Source organism: Ambystoma mexicanum, chromosome 1q, assembly GCF_040938575.1.
Source record: "Ambystoma mexicanum isolate Mex_15411 chromosome 1q, UKY_AmexF1_1, whole genome shotgun sequence".
Classification (NCBI taxonomy): Eukaryota; Metazoa; Chordata; class Amphibia; order Caudata; family Ambystomatidae; genus Ambystoma; species Ambystoma mexicanum.
The window spans coordinates 1102550379-1102566082 of record NC_090922.1 but is presented as its reverse complement, the minus strand read 5'-3'; the positions used below and the strand labels follow the sequence as shown (position 1 = coordinate 1102566082).

Here is a 15704-nt window from a genome sequence, read left to right as displayed (position 1 = left end):
AACAGCCCCCTGGCAGCAGTGGGGTTAAAGCCCTTCACACTGGGCCCAAGGGCCTTAAAACTCCATCAGAAACATACATGGAGTCAGTCCTGGCATCTTTGGCGCCAGGCTCATTATCAGGAATAAAGCAATACCAGTTTTGGACCGTAATCCAACATGGAGGCCTATTACACAGCTTAGTTCTTTAGAACCAAGCCATGCAGTCTAGTGTTTTGGGTGTGGCTGGGCCTGGAACAACTTGGCCTGGAACTACTTTACCTAGGCTATTTAAACCACACCCAACCAGCAGAACACGCTTCGCGTTATTCTGTACTCCTGCAGCGTAACACTCACCGTGTCCAGCTCCTGCTCATCAGCTTCTCCGGCAGCCCGATCCTGAAGCCCCTAGATCTGGATTCCATTAATAACCTGAAAGAACAAGAACAGCATTAGCGAGCAAGAACGCTTATCTGTGAAGTAACCGGTCTTGAATCCATCCTGCGCTTCGCTTACCTCGCCCATCTCCAGAGTTCGCCGCAACCTGCAAAGGTAAAGAAACAAGGACAGCATTAATAACAATTCTTACCTGGGCAAGCAGCGAGTCCTGGCAGCACCCTGCGCTTCTTACCTCGCCCATCTGCGGGTTTCACCACAACCTGCAAGGGAGAAGGAACAAGGTCAGCATTAACAAAGCACTTACCTGGGCAAGCAGCGCTTCGATCGCTCATCACTCCGGAACATCACCGCAACCTGTACAAAGAAGGGAAGAGAACACAGGTTAGAAATTAACACCAATAAACAGCGCAGCGCTCCGCATCAATAACTCACTGTTGTCTTCGCCATCGGCGCGGCAACTCCGAGATGGCAACCATCCCTGTGAAAACAAAAAGAGACATTGGTAGGGAACAGCGTAGTGGAGCAAGACGCCGAGAAGACAGAGAAAACGGAGGGAAAGAGACAGAATAAAGACAGAAAAGACATTATAACTCACCTGGAAGACATCAAGCAGAGTCGGAGTCAGAGCCGGTCTGGACCCGACATAAGGGCACACGTACCAGTGAAGCAACTAGGTCCACGGAATGCCTGCACCAACCACGCGGCCCTGCCCAGAGACGTAGGACGGAGAGTTCAACGCATAAAAACCTAAGGCGCTACCCAACGTCTGGCACATAACCAAGCAGAGCGGGGTCCGGGATAGCACTTAGACCTCCATCCAGTATCGTGTGGCGCCCCCGTGGATACCAGGTGAGCATAACAATAACTGGGAAAAGTTGAACATGTCCCCTTCCAAGAGGATAGATTTCCTCTGCTTTGTAGTAGACATGCGGAAGGCGATGCTGAAACTCTCAGTGAAAAGAATTTAAGATATCAAGGAGCTCTGAGCTTGCCTCGACAGAGGTCCTGCCTCTCCACTCATTAGCGAGAAAAGTGGGCCTGCTGGCTTCCTTGATTCAAGCAATATTCCCAGGGCCCCTGCATTACAGAGCCCAACAGATGCTGAAGATCAAGCATCTTCAGCAGGGACTGAGATATCATCAGTTAGTACCTCTCGACCAAGATTCACGCACGGAACTGCTTTGGTGGTTGAAGAACATGGAGGTGTGGAACGGGCGAGCCATCTCTGGAGACAGCTCGGACTTGGTCATAGAATCAGACGTCAGCAGAGCAAGCTGGGGGGCCCGATGCAGCGCTCTAGAGACCAGAGGGAAATAGCTTCCTGGAGAATTAGATCAAAATATAAACTGTCTAGAACTGTTAGCTGATCTTTCGCGATCAAGGCTTTTACAAAGGACAGAGCAAACCGCTGCATTCTCTTGAGGATGGATAACATCTCTGCAGTCAGATGCATAAATCATCTAGGCGGGACAAAGTCCAGAATCCTCGCAGAGCTGGTGAAGGATTTTTGCCATTACTGCCTGCAAGCCAGGATTTTGGTCACAGCCTAGTATCTCCCGGGGTCCCTCAACTTAGTAGTGGACTAGAACTCCTGTTACCTGACAGACTCCAGCGAGGCCCACGTGGATATGTCAGACCTCCAATACCTGTCCCTCTTACCTGCTCCACTGGTACAACTGCAATCCCTCCACTCTGCTTGGGGAGCCGAGACGCACTTTATTGGCGGCTAAGCTGGTGCCTGATCCCAAGATGGCAGCTCGCAGAACGGAGGTACCAGGAGCGGCTCAGAAGCGGACCCGGAAGTCGTATGAACTCCTCCCGTGTTCAACGTCATTTAAGGCCCACAGACGCACAATAAAGTGTCTTTGCAACCCACTAACTTCCAGGCCCCAGAACGCTGGAATCTGGTATTGTTTAGTGTTGTGGCCAGTCAGGAAGACTGGTCTTCATAGTTAGGTTCTTGTTTTATTTTTCTTTCATTCAGAATTACATAGGATAATTATTGTGAGGAATCATGGACTAGTATTCGATCCTTGTTGCACTTGGTGTGTAATCTTTCAATGATTTTGTCGGGAAAGGCGACTCATCAGCTTATGTTCCATGTTCGGTCTGCATGTGCTCTGGTAAGAGTGCATGTTATACTCTTTCCTATGGGCCGTTATATTGATCAAAAACAACCCCTTGTGTTCCTGTAAAACCATATTCATTTTGTGTGTTGTCATCCAATTCAGCCTGGTGCCTCTCTTCCTTAAGATCCTGCCTTCTCCTCCCACAAACCAAGTCCTAATCCAATATTACAGACATCTCCTCGCACTGGCAGACAGACCAGGGAAAGCCTCGGACACTTGCCTTGTGTACTTCTGTTAGGCAAAGGTCCCAGTTCTATGTTGTTGTGCCATCCTCCTCGGCAGCGACCTAAGCTTTGCTGTCTTTGATCCAAGGAGCTCATTTATTTCTTTATAAAATAATAAGTGTTATGAAGTTGTCTTACTGTATGTAAATAGTTATGGCCATGCTTGCTATTCATAGAGAGCAGGGTGTTCATTGTGTATGATGTAGTATAGTTCAATGTGGAATATCACAGTGTAATATAGTTTTGAGCAGGGTGTCATAGCCTGCCCGTGGCCAGAGAATGTTTACTCTTAATGTTGCTTCTATTACTGTTTGCACTAGCCAGCCAGGTGTAAGCTTGAGCTAGGTTCTGTACTTCATGACCTGTAATACAGGTTATTTTATCCCACTGGAAACTGCGTGGGACTATTCTTCAAAGAGCATGGGCCTCATTACGACCCTGGCGGAAAGTGACTGACCGGACCGCAACAGCGTAAATAGCGTTTCCGCCATTGCACGAAGGAGCAAAGTGCGGCTAATCACGACCCATCGGGCACGAGCATTACGCCATGGCGGAATCCGAAAGGCTGCGATGGCGGAAATGACCCCAAAACGGCCCTTACCGCCGCCGTACGCTGCACCAGGTGCAATACCGCCACCCATCTTAGCGGTCACCGTAATGAGCGGTCACCGTAACGAGCGGGCACCGCAAATTACGGCCACCGTAAATATACGGAAACGGAAGTAAAAGCATGTGGCCGGAACGGGAAACAGCACGCCGCACAACTATAAAATCCGAATCCCAACACAACCATTAAAAATCCGACCCTGACACACATCCCAACCCGTTAGCAACCCCAGTTAAAAAAATAAATATGGGAAAGGTAGCCAAGAAAGCGTGTGACCGCAAGCGGCAGGTACACTTCTCCCGAGAGGAACTGACCGTGCTCACCGAGACCCTCCAGGAAAATGCCGCCGTCGTATTCTCCAGTCAAATGACCAGGACGGCCCTTGCCAACAAGAAGGCCATATGGGCCCTGGTGGCACAGCGCGTAAGTGCGGTGGGGACAACACCCCGCACGCCACAGCAATGTCGCAAGCGGTGGGACGACCTGCGGATCCGCGTACGCAGCATACTTTCTGCGAACAGGAACATCGCCACAGCTACCGGGGGGGGTTCAGAGTCGCCCATCAAGTTGACCCCCTGGGAGGAAATCTGCGCCTCCACCATAGGAATGGAGAGCATAGAGGGAGTCGGAGGGATGGAGAAAGGAGTGCCGACATCCGGAGAATCAGGTAGGTTGGCCAAGAGAAACAATGCGAAATCCACAAACCACGAACATGTGCAGTACCATGTGACCCCATAGTGCAATACATACTTTGCCCTGACAGCGCCCTCTAAAAGTCAGAATGAACAAACAAATCAATCAAGAAGCCATAAACAACCCCTACATGTGCAGCATGCACCCCCTAACTGCAGGCAGCCAAATGAATGCATCCTCAATCCACACGAAAATGAGACCACCTCCAAGGCCCAGTCCCAAATCAGCCTCATGTACCACCCCAATGCATTTGATACGTTGCCATTCCAAATCCGACAGACCCAGAACTAACGCTCGCCCCTCTTTACTCCACCACAGGGTCCGATACCAACGACGAGCTGCAGGACACCCCTACCAGCACGCCTGCAAAGAGGGCCAGGACCAACGTCCCAAGAGCCTCCACCTCAGGTGCAAGGATCAAGACACGGCAGCAGCAGGAATCAAGTGGCAGCACACTGGAGGGGACTGCAACAGGCACCCCAGCAGCCAGCAAGTCCACAACCCCAGCACCACAGGTCCCCCCAAAGAACGTATCTGATGGCACTGCCTCTGGTGGTAGCAGCACCATAGGTGACACAGCTGTCATGCCAGCATGCTCCGACACGGAAAACAGTGCTGGCGACGTAGGTACCATCCATGACCTTTCCCAATCCCCCTGCATGTTCCATCCCCTACACCATGACGAAACCACGCAGGGGCACCCTGAAGACGACGACTGGCCAACCCCCACAAGTCCTGTGCCAAGGCAACATGTGTTGAGCAGCCCCCCTGTCACACCACCGCAAATGTCCATGGCCCAGCAGAGGCAACAGTCCCTCGACCTGCTGATCGAGCAACAGCAGGAAGTGTCCACGCTACTCAAGGACCATGCAAATGAATGCGGGGGTTCCAGGGCAGCCATGGAAACATCCACCGAGACACTCAGGGCACAAATAGAGAAAAGTAGTGAGAGCCTCAGGGGAGAAATGGAGAGAAGCACCGAGAGCCTGAGAGCACAAATGGAGAAAAGCACCGAGAGCCTGAGAGCACAAATGGAGAAAAGCACCGAGAGCCTGAGGGGGGAACTGCATGCGACGTCCAAAGACGTTTGTGCTGAACTTGCTGCTGTGCGCCGTGTGCTCTCGGAGCTCTCACAAACCCTCAGAGACATGCATGGACGCGAGCAGGCAGAGACATCATCCGTGGCAAGTTCCGTCCAGGGCAGCCCCCAACGCAGATCTGGCAGGAACCTGCGCTCCACGGGCAGGGGTGCCCCTGATACCCGTAGAGGGGGCTTGCAATAGCGTCCAACCACGGACAGCATGCATATTTGGACACTGGTGTTGGGGGGTGAGGTAGTAGGGTGGAGGGGGTGTGTTGGGCTTCACTGGGTGGCGGGTCCATAGGGTGTATAAATCAAATCACATTAACAATACAGCATCTCATAATCATCCAATGACATGTGTGGACATTGATATTTGCGTACGAGGCCTTCATAGGCGTACAGTCCACAATGTGCCTGTACTACACACACACAGTGCCACAGGTCCCCTTTCCGTGTAATAGGCACCATGCGTGGTTGCTAGAAGCATGCATCTATGATGCTCTGTCGGATTGCACGTGCATCCTGTGCCTCATGGACTCCTTGAGGTGCCTCCACATCCCCACCCTCATCATCATCATCATCTTCAGGTGCATGCAGTACAGCGTCAGGGGGCATGGGCACATTCCTACGTATGCACATGTTGTGCAGCATGACACATGCCATGACCATCTTAGAAACCTTCTCATGGCTGTACATGAGTGCCCCGCCAGACCTGCTGAGGCTGCGGAAACGAGCCTTCAGTAGGCCGAATGCCTGTTCAATGACCACACGGGTACGTGAGTGGGCATGGTTGTAGTCCTCCTCATGCTCGTTCTGTGGGTTCCGGATTGGTGTAAGGAGCCATCTCTTCAGTGGATACCCGGCATCACCTGTATGAGACGAATAAAGGGTGTCAGTGGAATGATAGTGCTAAGTAGCCCCCCCCCCCCTGCAAGGTCATTGACGCATCAAATGGGCCACGATGTCATGCATGGAATGAGACTCACCGAGTAGCCAGGATCTGTGCCCTGCATGTCGCTCCATGTAGCGTGGTATTCTTGTGTTCCTCAGGACCATAGAATCATGGGTAGATCCTGGAAATCTGGCACAACAATGCGTAAATATCTTGTTGGAGTCACACACCATTTGCACATTGATTGAATGAAATTGTTTCCGGTTGCGGTACTGGACCTCCATGGCATGTGGGACAACCAATTCAACATGGGTGCAGTCGATGGCACCAATGCAACCCGGGATGCCGCCAAGTGCATGGAATCCCACTTTAGCGTTGGTAATCTCCTGGTACGTGCGTGGTAGTGTGATGTGGTCGTCGGCGTGCTTCAGGAGGGCATCGTGCACTTGGAAGAGTGTCCGTGAGAACAGTGGCTGTGAAATGCCATGCAACTGTCCCACTGTGTGCTGGTAGGTGCCTGTGGCCAGGAAGTGGAGTGCAGACACCACCTTCAGTAGGGGTGGGATGGCGGTTGGGCTATCTATCATGCTCACGAGGTCAGCATGTGTCATGTCCACAATGGCGATTATGGTGTCCCGGTCCAAACGGTAGAGGGTGTGGATCTGCTCAGCAGTGAGGTTGAACGGATCGGCTCGGAGGCGTGGGATTGCGGGCCGCCTGCGTGGTGGTAGTGGCAGTGCTTGTGGGCCTTGCTGACCCTGCCTTGCCCTCCTCCTCCTCCTTCTCCTCCGTCTCCCCTGTGCGCCCGGTTGTTGTACCTGTTGTTGTTCGTCGTCTTCTTGTAGTTGTAGCACTTGCAGTGCTATCTGGTCCCCCAGGCCCAACATCGCTAGTCCTGCCGGTAGCATTTTGGAGTGGGAGTGGTTGTGGGAGGGGTTTGGGTCTGCTATATATGTGCTGTCGGCCTGTATGGCCTCCACCTGTGCTGATTGAATGATTCTGTGGCAGATGCTATCCCTTCTGGCCGAGCACGTCCCGCACGTAAGGCTGCATTTGGCCGCATGGCATCTTGGGATTGGAATCATGTATCTAATCCCGATGGCAGTGTGATGTACTTTGACTGATCTTCATGGTATGCTCCCATTGTTACACATGCTATGATTGCAGCCGCTTACATACCTGTGAAGAGTCAGTGGTATGTAGGGCTCGATCGATGGCCGACCCTCATGCAGCACAGTAACGTACTTCACCGACGGGCGTGGCGTCCCATTTGTGATTGCAGCCAGTTAGCATCATGACACACAGCCGCACTACATTGATGTAATTGTGAATGCAAGCGTTCACAGAAGCCTTTTCGACGTAATGTTGCAAGTGAGGAATTCGAAGGCCAGCATTTTGGGTTTTGAAGTAGCGGCGAGGATACGCCCACAGGTCTGGCTGGAAATGTAACGTTCTATTGTAGAATGTCCTTGGGACATGGCCCATAACGAGCAGGCAATGAATGATATGAATTGAATGGGATGCGCAATAGCGTAGTGGACGATAAGGCAGGACGTTCCCAAATCCATCTTGCTTCACAACACTACAGATCCGGCCAGGGGCACAGTGGTTTTTGCGGACTGCATTACGCACAGACGCGATGGAAGTTTCACATATTATGTGAGTGAATATTCATGCGTTTTCATTGCGGGATGAGGGAATGATGAATGGATGCATGGACTGATGATTCCGTTTAGGGTCTGCCATGTACATGGGTTTTTTGATTCACTCCCCTTCCCCTGCGTTATGTGATGCAAGGCTGCCATAGTGGGACATACGTCTATCTGCCCTTGTCGGATCCTCCCTGTCTCGACGCGCCTTCATACACTTGTGTCTAGGCACGTTACTAATCCCATGTCATGGGTTCTATCTTGACGGACGCATGCACAGTAACCGACGTTGCCAATGGTGTATTTAGCTCGATTGGTTTCGTTATGATTCGATACTGATTTAGGGGTGTGTATATTCCTTTGGAGTGGGCTAGCATGCATATGGGTGTGGATTTGGTGTGTTGAATGAAGATTGTAATGCATCATGAGTCCCGTAATGCAATCGGTTAATTTGTGTTTCTTTTGGGTGACAGGTATCTCCTGCCCTATTGCAGATGCCATCTCTACGCCACTCCTCCAGATGGTTTTTACTCTCGACTCCTGCAGCTTCGGGTGAATCAGTGGAGCACCATTTCGATCTTATGGGACGATCGCCAATGGGCCACATGCCCTTACGCTGTACTGGTGGCTAGGTGCAACATTTCGGCCTTTCAGCTCGACTAGTGCCTGCCTCATGGGACGGACCTGCGGTTCTTGCCGCTTCCATGTTGCCTTTTGGAACGTTGATGTAGGCCCTGTGTGCCATGATGGTACAGGGCGTCACACAAGTGGAAGCCGGTCAATTATTGCAGATGCAGCCCTCGGTGATGATGGTTGTTTTGGTGGTATTTTGCAAATTGCTGTGGGGCCTTTGTCATTTGGATGTGCATTTAAATTGTATTCCGATATTTGTCGTGTTGCGTTGTTCTTTGCAGGTGATGTGGCGATTTTCGCTTTGTGGCGGTATGTATTGCGAGATGATCTGCATTGTGTTCCGCCTTCTGAGTTGAGTTGTGTGGTACAGTACTGGCCGCGTTTGCCTACGTAGCACAGTATGGTCACGGATAGGGGCTGCCATTGTGTCTGTTTACATGATGTGCTGTTCAGGGGCGGGGGATTGGCTTTTGGCCGACTGGTGCCTGTCAGCCAGGTCGATTGGTGGAATGATGGGTTGTTCAGAATGTGGCTGGTCACAGGTGACTGTGTTTGCGTGCGTTTGTTGGAGGGGGACTGGGGTCATGTCCATTGGAATAGCTTCTGTATTGATGCCATCTGTGCCCTGCAGCTCCCATCGGCCCCTCTTGGGATGAGCCTGGCTGCTCAGTCACTCTGCCAACTTGTGTGGTACATGCTTCTGCTGATGGTTGGTTTGTTTACTGGCATGAGTACAGGGCTGGTGCAATCCCCCTCAGGATGCTGTTTTGGATGTTGCCTTGCGCTGGTGGCAAGCGATGGGGGACTACTGTTGTTTTGTGTCATGTGTTCTTGATTTTCATTTTGATGTATTGTACCTTCACATGCCTGTGCTGCGTCAGTACGGCTATGGTGACATGCCGTACATGGATGCCCACTCACGGGGCGCTTTGAGCCCCTGCATGCTTTTCTACGTTGGCATGCATGGGTGAATTGTGGATTTCACTGGTTGCATAGTGTGAGTACATTGCGCCTGCCAGGAGTTGTGCAATGAGGCCAGGGAGTGGAGTACAGGCACTCAGTGGGCCATTTACGGTTGGTTCACGTTGCCGTATTTCTCGCCATGGCGGAATGGTACTTTACGACGTGCTTGATGGCGTTCAGTACATGTCCGCTAGGGTCAGAATTTGCGTACCGTTGCGCCATGGCGGTGATTCCGGTTTTGCAAGGCGCGCGTGCGCGTACTTGGTGCAGTTAGCGTTGCCGTTCACTGCGGTGTCGCTAATGGCATCGTACTTTACGGTGACGGGTCATGATCGCAACGAGCGGTGTTCGATGGCGGTATTGCATTTCCGCCATCATTTTTCCATTTCCGCCAGGGTCGTAATGAGGCCCCATGTGTCTTAACGGTGAACAGTATCTATGCTTGAAAAAAGCTAATCTTCTATGATCAGCGATAAAATGGGAGTAAAGAGGAAACATATTGAGATAAACTGTATGTGAAGGCACCTTTACACACATGAAAGAATCCTCAAAGCCAGTTTCTTTGAACAAATAAGTGGGGGGCTATGGATAATTTGTAAGAAAAAAAAAGCTGACAATTTGAAGCTAGAGTGCAGACTGCTTCATATGTATGTTTCTAGTAATCTGTAAATCTTTTTAATCACCAGTAAAAATCATTGGCTCTGAAGATGAGGTTGTGCAGATGAATATTCGCAGCATCAAAGGTTCATCAGGCATGTAATGGGGCTGTTAATAATGTAAAGTCATTAGGAATCCTAGAATGCATTTCAAGATGAAGTCCATGTGCCTTTAAAAAAGAAACTAAAAATAAATCTATTGAGATGCGTATTAAGGGGCAACTAGCAGTTTCTGCTCACAATGTATGATATAATATGATATATGATATGCCATTTATAACGCGCCTGTACTCAAGTGTTTCTAGGAGCAAAATATGTATTACCTCTTATAAATATTAACTATGCCCACCGACTTTGGACTTAAATGAGCATTGTGGTTTTCCAAAACACAGTGATTGTTTTCAGGGCACTCAGTAGGAGCAGATCCAGTAGCTTTGCTCTGTGTGGGTCAGGAGTGTCTTCCTCAAACGTCGATCGGTATATAACCAACCTCCGCAAGTTATCACCTTGAAGCGGCTGGATCACCTTGACCCCCCTATTAGACGTCCGACCAATATGGTCTTAGTTTAGCATAGAAATCAACATATGGTGCATTAACCATCATCCTCACAACACTGCCCGCAGAAGGCAGAGTTCCCTAGATCTGCCTGGTGTAAGCATAATGGAGATCACAATGTTCAATGCAATACAAGTTAATCAATTTCTGCTAACACAGATTGTTCGCCTTTATGGACATTCCTTTCCATACTTTGCCCCCCGATAGTCCAACTCCCTGTCTTGACTTAGAGACTCATTCCATTTTGCCTGACGTGTGTTTGTATTTGAAGACCATGAATGTTAATTTCAATCAGAAATAACTTAAAATAACATATTTATAGATGGCCGAGGCATTCCATTGGGGGGTGCCTGAACAATCGCACAAAAATACAAGCAAATGGTGAGCCAGTTTACGAGGGTGTCAACTGGAAGGGTACTGTAGAAATATATACAAGTGAATTATTACATGGCACTGGATAGAGTAGTATGGTCAGGTAGTGTGAGGGGTCAGAAATGTGAGGCGGAAAACCTTGATACCATTTTATTCAATTAAAAGGTTGGATGAACGCCTCACTATCCCTACCTTGATGATGGTTTCCCTGCCTAAAATAAACTAAAGGAAACACTCTAACAAAAAGGATAGCTGTCCTTCAGACTTCGACATATTATAAATCAATGAGGTAATGGATGGCAATTCAAAGGCAATACAAATAACATAACATTTGAATTCGTAACATAGCAACAGTCTCATCAGGGTGAATTCCCTTTCCCCATATTTAAGCAGGATTCTGCTCCACAGTTCCAAAAAAAATAAGAAAATCCTGGTTTGTAACAAGGTTCCAACACAGTTCTTTGTGACTCCAATGTAACAACAAAGTTCCAACACTCCAGTGATTCAAAAAACAAAACAGGTTATTTCTCTTCTTTGAGCAAGAGTATGATTGAGAAGTATTCTCTTCACATGAAGGATATTTTCTTAGTTTGTCAATAGCAACAATAATACCCTTTGTCAGGATGATTTGCCACTGCTGAGTATTTCTGATGAAATATAACTCCTCTACAGCAGTTTTATACAATTCTTGATTCAGCACCACAAGCAACATAAATTGTCTTCGACAGCACCACTTTACAATACTTCTTCAACCTTGCTTACTTCCATGCCAGGCATACTACTTCAAAGGTTTGCCATCCGGGTATACTCCCCTGCTCAAACAGCATTTCACAACAAGTGCTTCTGTGGTTAAGATCAACTTAAAATTGCATTACAGCAACTTCACAATGCTCATTGTTTTGCAACATCAACTTTTAGCAACTCTTCAGGGAAAACAAGATTTGCATTGGTGCTCTTTAATACTCTAATGCAAATTATGCTCCTCTCCTCCTGAAAAACCTTTTCCAAAAGGACAGCCTTCTTGCCACTCTCGTTTCCCCATTGCATAAGTGACCAAATACTGACAACGATAAGGTCTTATTCTTCTTATTCCTTGTCGTTGGCAATGTGGGTTTATACAAGCTTTTGTTATAGGGTTTTCAAAATGGGGGCAACAAGTTTCAAAACCTTTTGGACCTTTTGTTAGTCCCCTTCTGCCTTTGGCAATCTCTGGTGGATTTGAACTGCCTCGTCTTTGGTTTCTCTTGGCTTGAGCAATGGTTGTATGTATTGGCTTTTAATGATATTGCCCCATTGGGTTGCTGGGTTCTTAACAAACTCAGACAATTTTACAGTCATTTGGTTTTAACCAATATTACATTTGTTTCTTTCTGATAGTTTGGTATTCAAAGTCGCTCTTTGTATCACATCCACTCCTATGCGAGTGCTTACTGCTTAGTAAACTCCTGCTTTGAGCTTGCACGAGTCGTCTCGGAGCACTCCGGGTCACTAACTGCTGGTGAACTCACCAAGTAAGGCATGCGCATCCGATCCCCTCGTTGCTCGCAGGTGTTCTGCTTCTGTGGCGCCTTGCAACCCTGGTAAACTTCCCCGCCTATCCACCGCCAGCCGCGCCACTTTTACCAGAGCTTCCTTTGCCCCAGAGGCTCTCTGGTGCTCACTTTCACTTCCTGCTGCGTAGCCCCTGCAAAATTGGTATTCAGAGGGCAATCTTCCCTCTTGCACTCCTCCCGCTGCACGACATATGCACTGCCACTTCTCGAGGCACAGACCCTCTCAGGACCAGCTACTGTTTTCTGCTAAATGGTGGTCCCAGCGTCTTCTCCCTCCTCCAGTTTCTGCGTTGGCAGCTCTGCTTTGGCTGCACACCACAAGAATTACACAGCTCTTTCTGCTCGCTCTTCTCACCAATAGCCGGCACCTGAGGGGGCCTTTTAAGCCTCCCAGTCTTCCTCGCATGCGGGTTATTTTGGTTAATGATCTGATCACTCCTGACTCCTGCAGCATTGTTACTCTTTTGCACTCTTCCTCATCCAAGTACTTAGTGAATTATGTGACTTGAAGTCCCTAATGGCAAAGTTAGTTTTTCTCACTTCTTCTGTTTTGCAATAAGCCCTTAGAAGGTTGGGGTTTTGGAGGAAGCTGAACATGGGGGTTTCCCATTCCTCCTGACCTGCATCGCCACCCCCCCCCCCCCCATTGTGATCCTCCAGCAGAACACCACCCCCAGGGTCGATATCTGAAAGCGTCTGGCTTCCCTGGCCAAATGAGTAGGGTCCCAGGCCAGGTTTTCTAGGGGATTCATTGCTGATTAATCCTAGTCTTTGGCCAGTAGGTGATGTTTAAGTCGTGCTTTGAAGATGTCCACAGTCAGGGTGGCTTTGACTGAGATGGGGAGCGGATTCTAGTGGACTGTGGCAAGTAGGCAGAGCAGAAGGCATGGGGCAGTGAAGTTGAGCACACAGGTGGAGTTCTGGGAACGAGATGGTGAGTAGACTGAAACAGACTGCCAGGCACTGAGTAGCAAGACTATTGCTAGCTGTGTAGAGTAGGAGAAGGCTTAGACATGGTATGGCTGATCATGGAGAGCCAACCAGCATGGTGTCTGTTGCTAAAAATGGGGTAGGACCTGGGTAGGTGGAAAAAGGTGTGGCAGTGAAGTTGCAGACTTTGTCTAGAGGGAGGAGGGGAGTATAGGGCAAGGCCAAGGTGTAGGCATGAAATTAACAGTAGTGTAGTTTGCTGAGCAGAAGTGTGGAGATTGTAGTTTTCCTGTAGTGGTGTCCAATGTTCTGAACATTGAGAAGGTTAATGCGAGCAGCAGAGCCGGTAGTAGTGATAAATTGCTGTAGTCTTAGTACATTATCAAAGGGGATGGCAAAGTTGCGAGCTTTGTGCGAGAGAGCAAGGTCAGGCTGGAAGGAGATAGGGAAGGGTTGATGACTTTGTTTTCGAGGCAGTGGAGAGCCATCCAGCCACTGATTGCAGTGAGACAGTTGGTAATCTGAGATGGCAGGGGTAAAGGAGGGAAAAGAGAAAAAGATTTCAATAGCCTCTCCAAAGAAGTGAAAAGCACAGGTTAAGGACTGATTCTTAGTGGAAGCCCACATCGACAAGGGTGCGATCGGAGGTTTGAGAGTTCCAAGAGATTTGTAATGAGGCACCATAATACTGCTCTCGTAGCACAAAGTATCATTTGGTGGCAATGTGTTTTGTTGCCAACTGCGCATAATGTATTTAGGCAAGTTCAGATGCTTGGAAGTCGCCCTTTATCTTGGGTAGCAATGCAGATATGCTAGAGCACTTTTGCAAATACCCGATGTATTCAGATTTTGGAAGTCTGAATTTATGCTGTAGCTCCACAATTAAGTAAATAAGGGCTTTCTCATATATAGTTTCAACGGATGTGTTTCCACATTGAGCTGAGAGGTGTCACTCCCGCCATGTCTGACCTGGTGGGATTAACACCACTCGCCTGCAGGCGGACATGGAAACACTGGCTCTGTCTTAGACGGAACCAGTGTTTCCATGATCCCTATTCCCACAGAGTCCTATGGGACTCCGTGGGAATGGGGATTTACAGAATTCTGCCTCCGGAATTACCTGGTCACCGGGGTTGTAATGCCCTGGTGATTCCAGCAATCACGGAGGCGGAATGGTATTACGGGTCCGGCAGCAGCCTGCCGGTTTTTCTTTTTATTTTTTGCCTCTGTGTAAGTGTATTTTTTTTCATAACAACATTTTATTAGGTTGTACAAATCAACATGACATCAACGACAGTATAATGATCATTAATCGCAACTTTTCAGTAATACAGGTTCATAGGGATGGCGAGGGATTAGTTGATGTTAGCCGGAACTCCATTGTCCGATACCCTGTTCGGTCTTGGTGGATATATAGGCAGCTGTAGGTAAAGTGAATATGGTTGAAGTCTATGGGTTGGTCAATAGGGGGGGCTGCTTGGTAGCCATCTGGTGAGTGGTGGCCTTCTAGACAGCGCCGGGAATCTAGTTGCATAATCCATGAAAGGATCCCAGATGTTCATGGTTTTGGTGAAGGAATTAGTTCGGATTGCAGTCGCCTTTTCCGCCACCGCAATGTCCCAACATTTGGACCACCATAATGCTACTGAGGGTCCTTCTTCGTGTTTCCACAGACGGGCCATAGCAATTTTTGCTGCGAGGAGTAAGTGCGTACACAAACGAGGAATGTGTCCTGAGATTGGTAATGCCCCCCCACCCCCTGTTTCCCCTAGAAGAATGATTTCTGGATCCCAAGGTATGGTGAGTCCAGTGATGTCTTTGATGTGTTTAAACGCGACTCTCCAATATGCCTCTGCCCTTGAGCAGGCCCATACAATAGTGAGCCGGGGGTGGCTCAGCCTCGCGGTCAGAAAGATTCGGATTAGCTCTGTTGATTTGGACTGGGGTCACATAATATCTATAGCAGAGTTTGTAGCCTCCCTACCTGTGTGTAGTACATTGTGAGCTTTTGTGCAGCCTGGCCCAAATTTTTGCCCATTCGTCTACCTCTATTTCCTGGCCCAGGTCCTTCTCCCACTCGATCATATATCTTTCTTTTTTCGTGGGGTCGGCCCTGTCCAGAAGACGGTACAGTGCAGAGATTTTGCTTCGTTTTGTTGGGGTTGTAAGGGTGCTCTCTAGAGCTGTTAGCTCTCTTGCGCATTTCTCTCGGACCGCCCTGTGAGACAGCCAGTGCCGTATTTGGGTATAATGAAATCTCTCCCTCTCCTCTACCCCGAATTTCTCTTTGCATCTTTCAAATGAAATTGGGGAGCCCTCCTCTAGAAAGTTGCCCGTTTTAAGCAGGCCTCCCTCCCTCCAAGATTGTAAACTATTGGGGCTGCAGCC

The 15704-nt window shown here is 49.0% G+C and overlaps 1 protein-coding gene across 4 annotated transcripts in view; it reads left to right on the top strand.

Moving 5' to 3' along the window:
• The window catches only part of EVI5 (ecotropic viral integration site 5), a 2339304-nt gene that overhangs the window by 1649538 nt on the left and 674062 nt on the right, over window positions 1-15704 (top strand). The gene's annotated exons all lie outside the window — the stretch shown is intronic.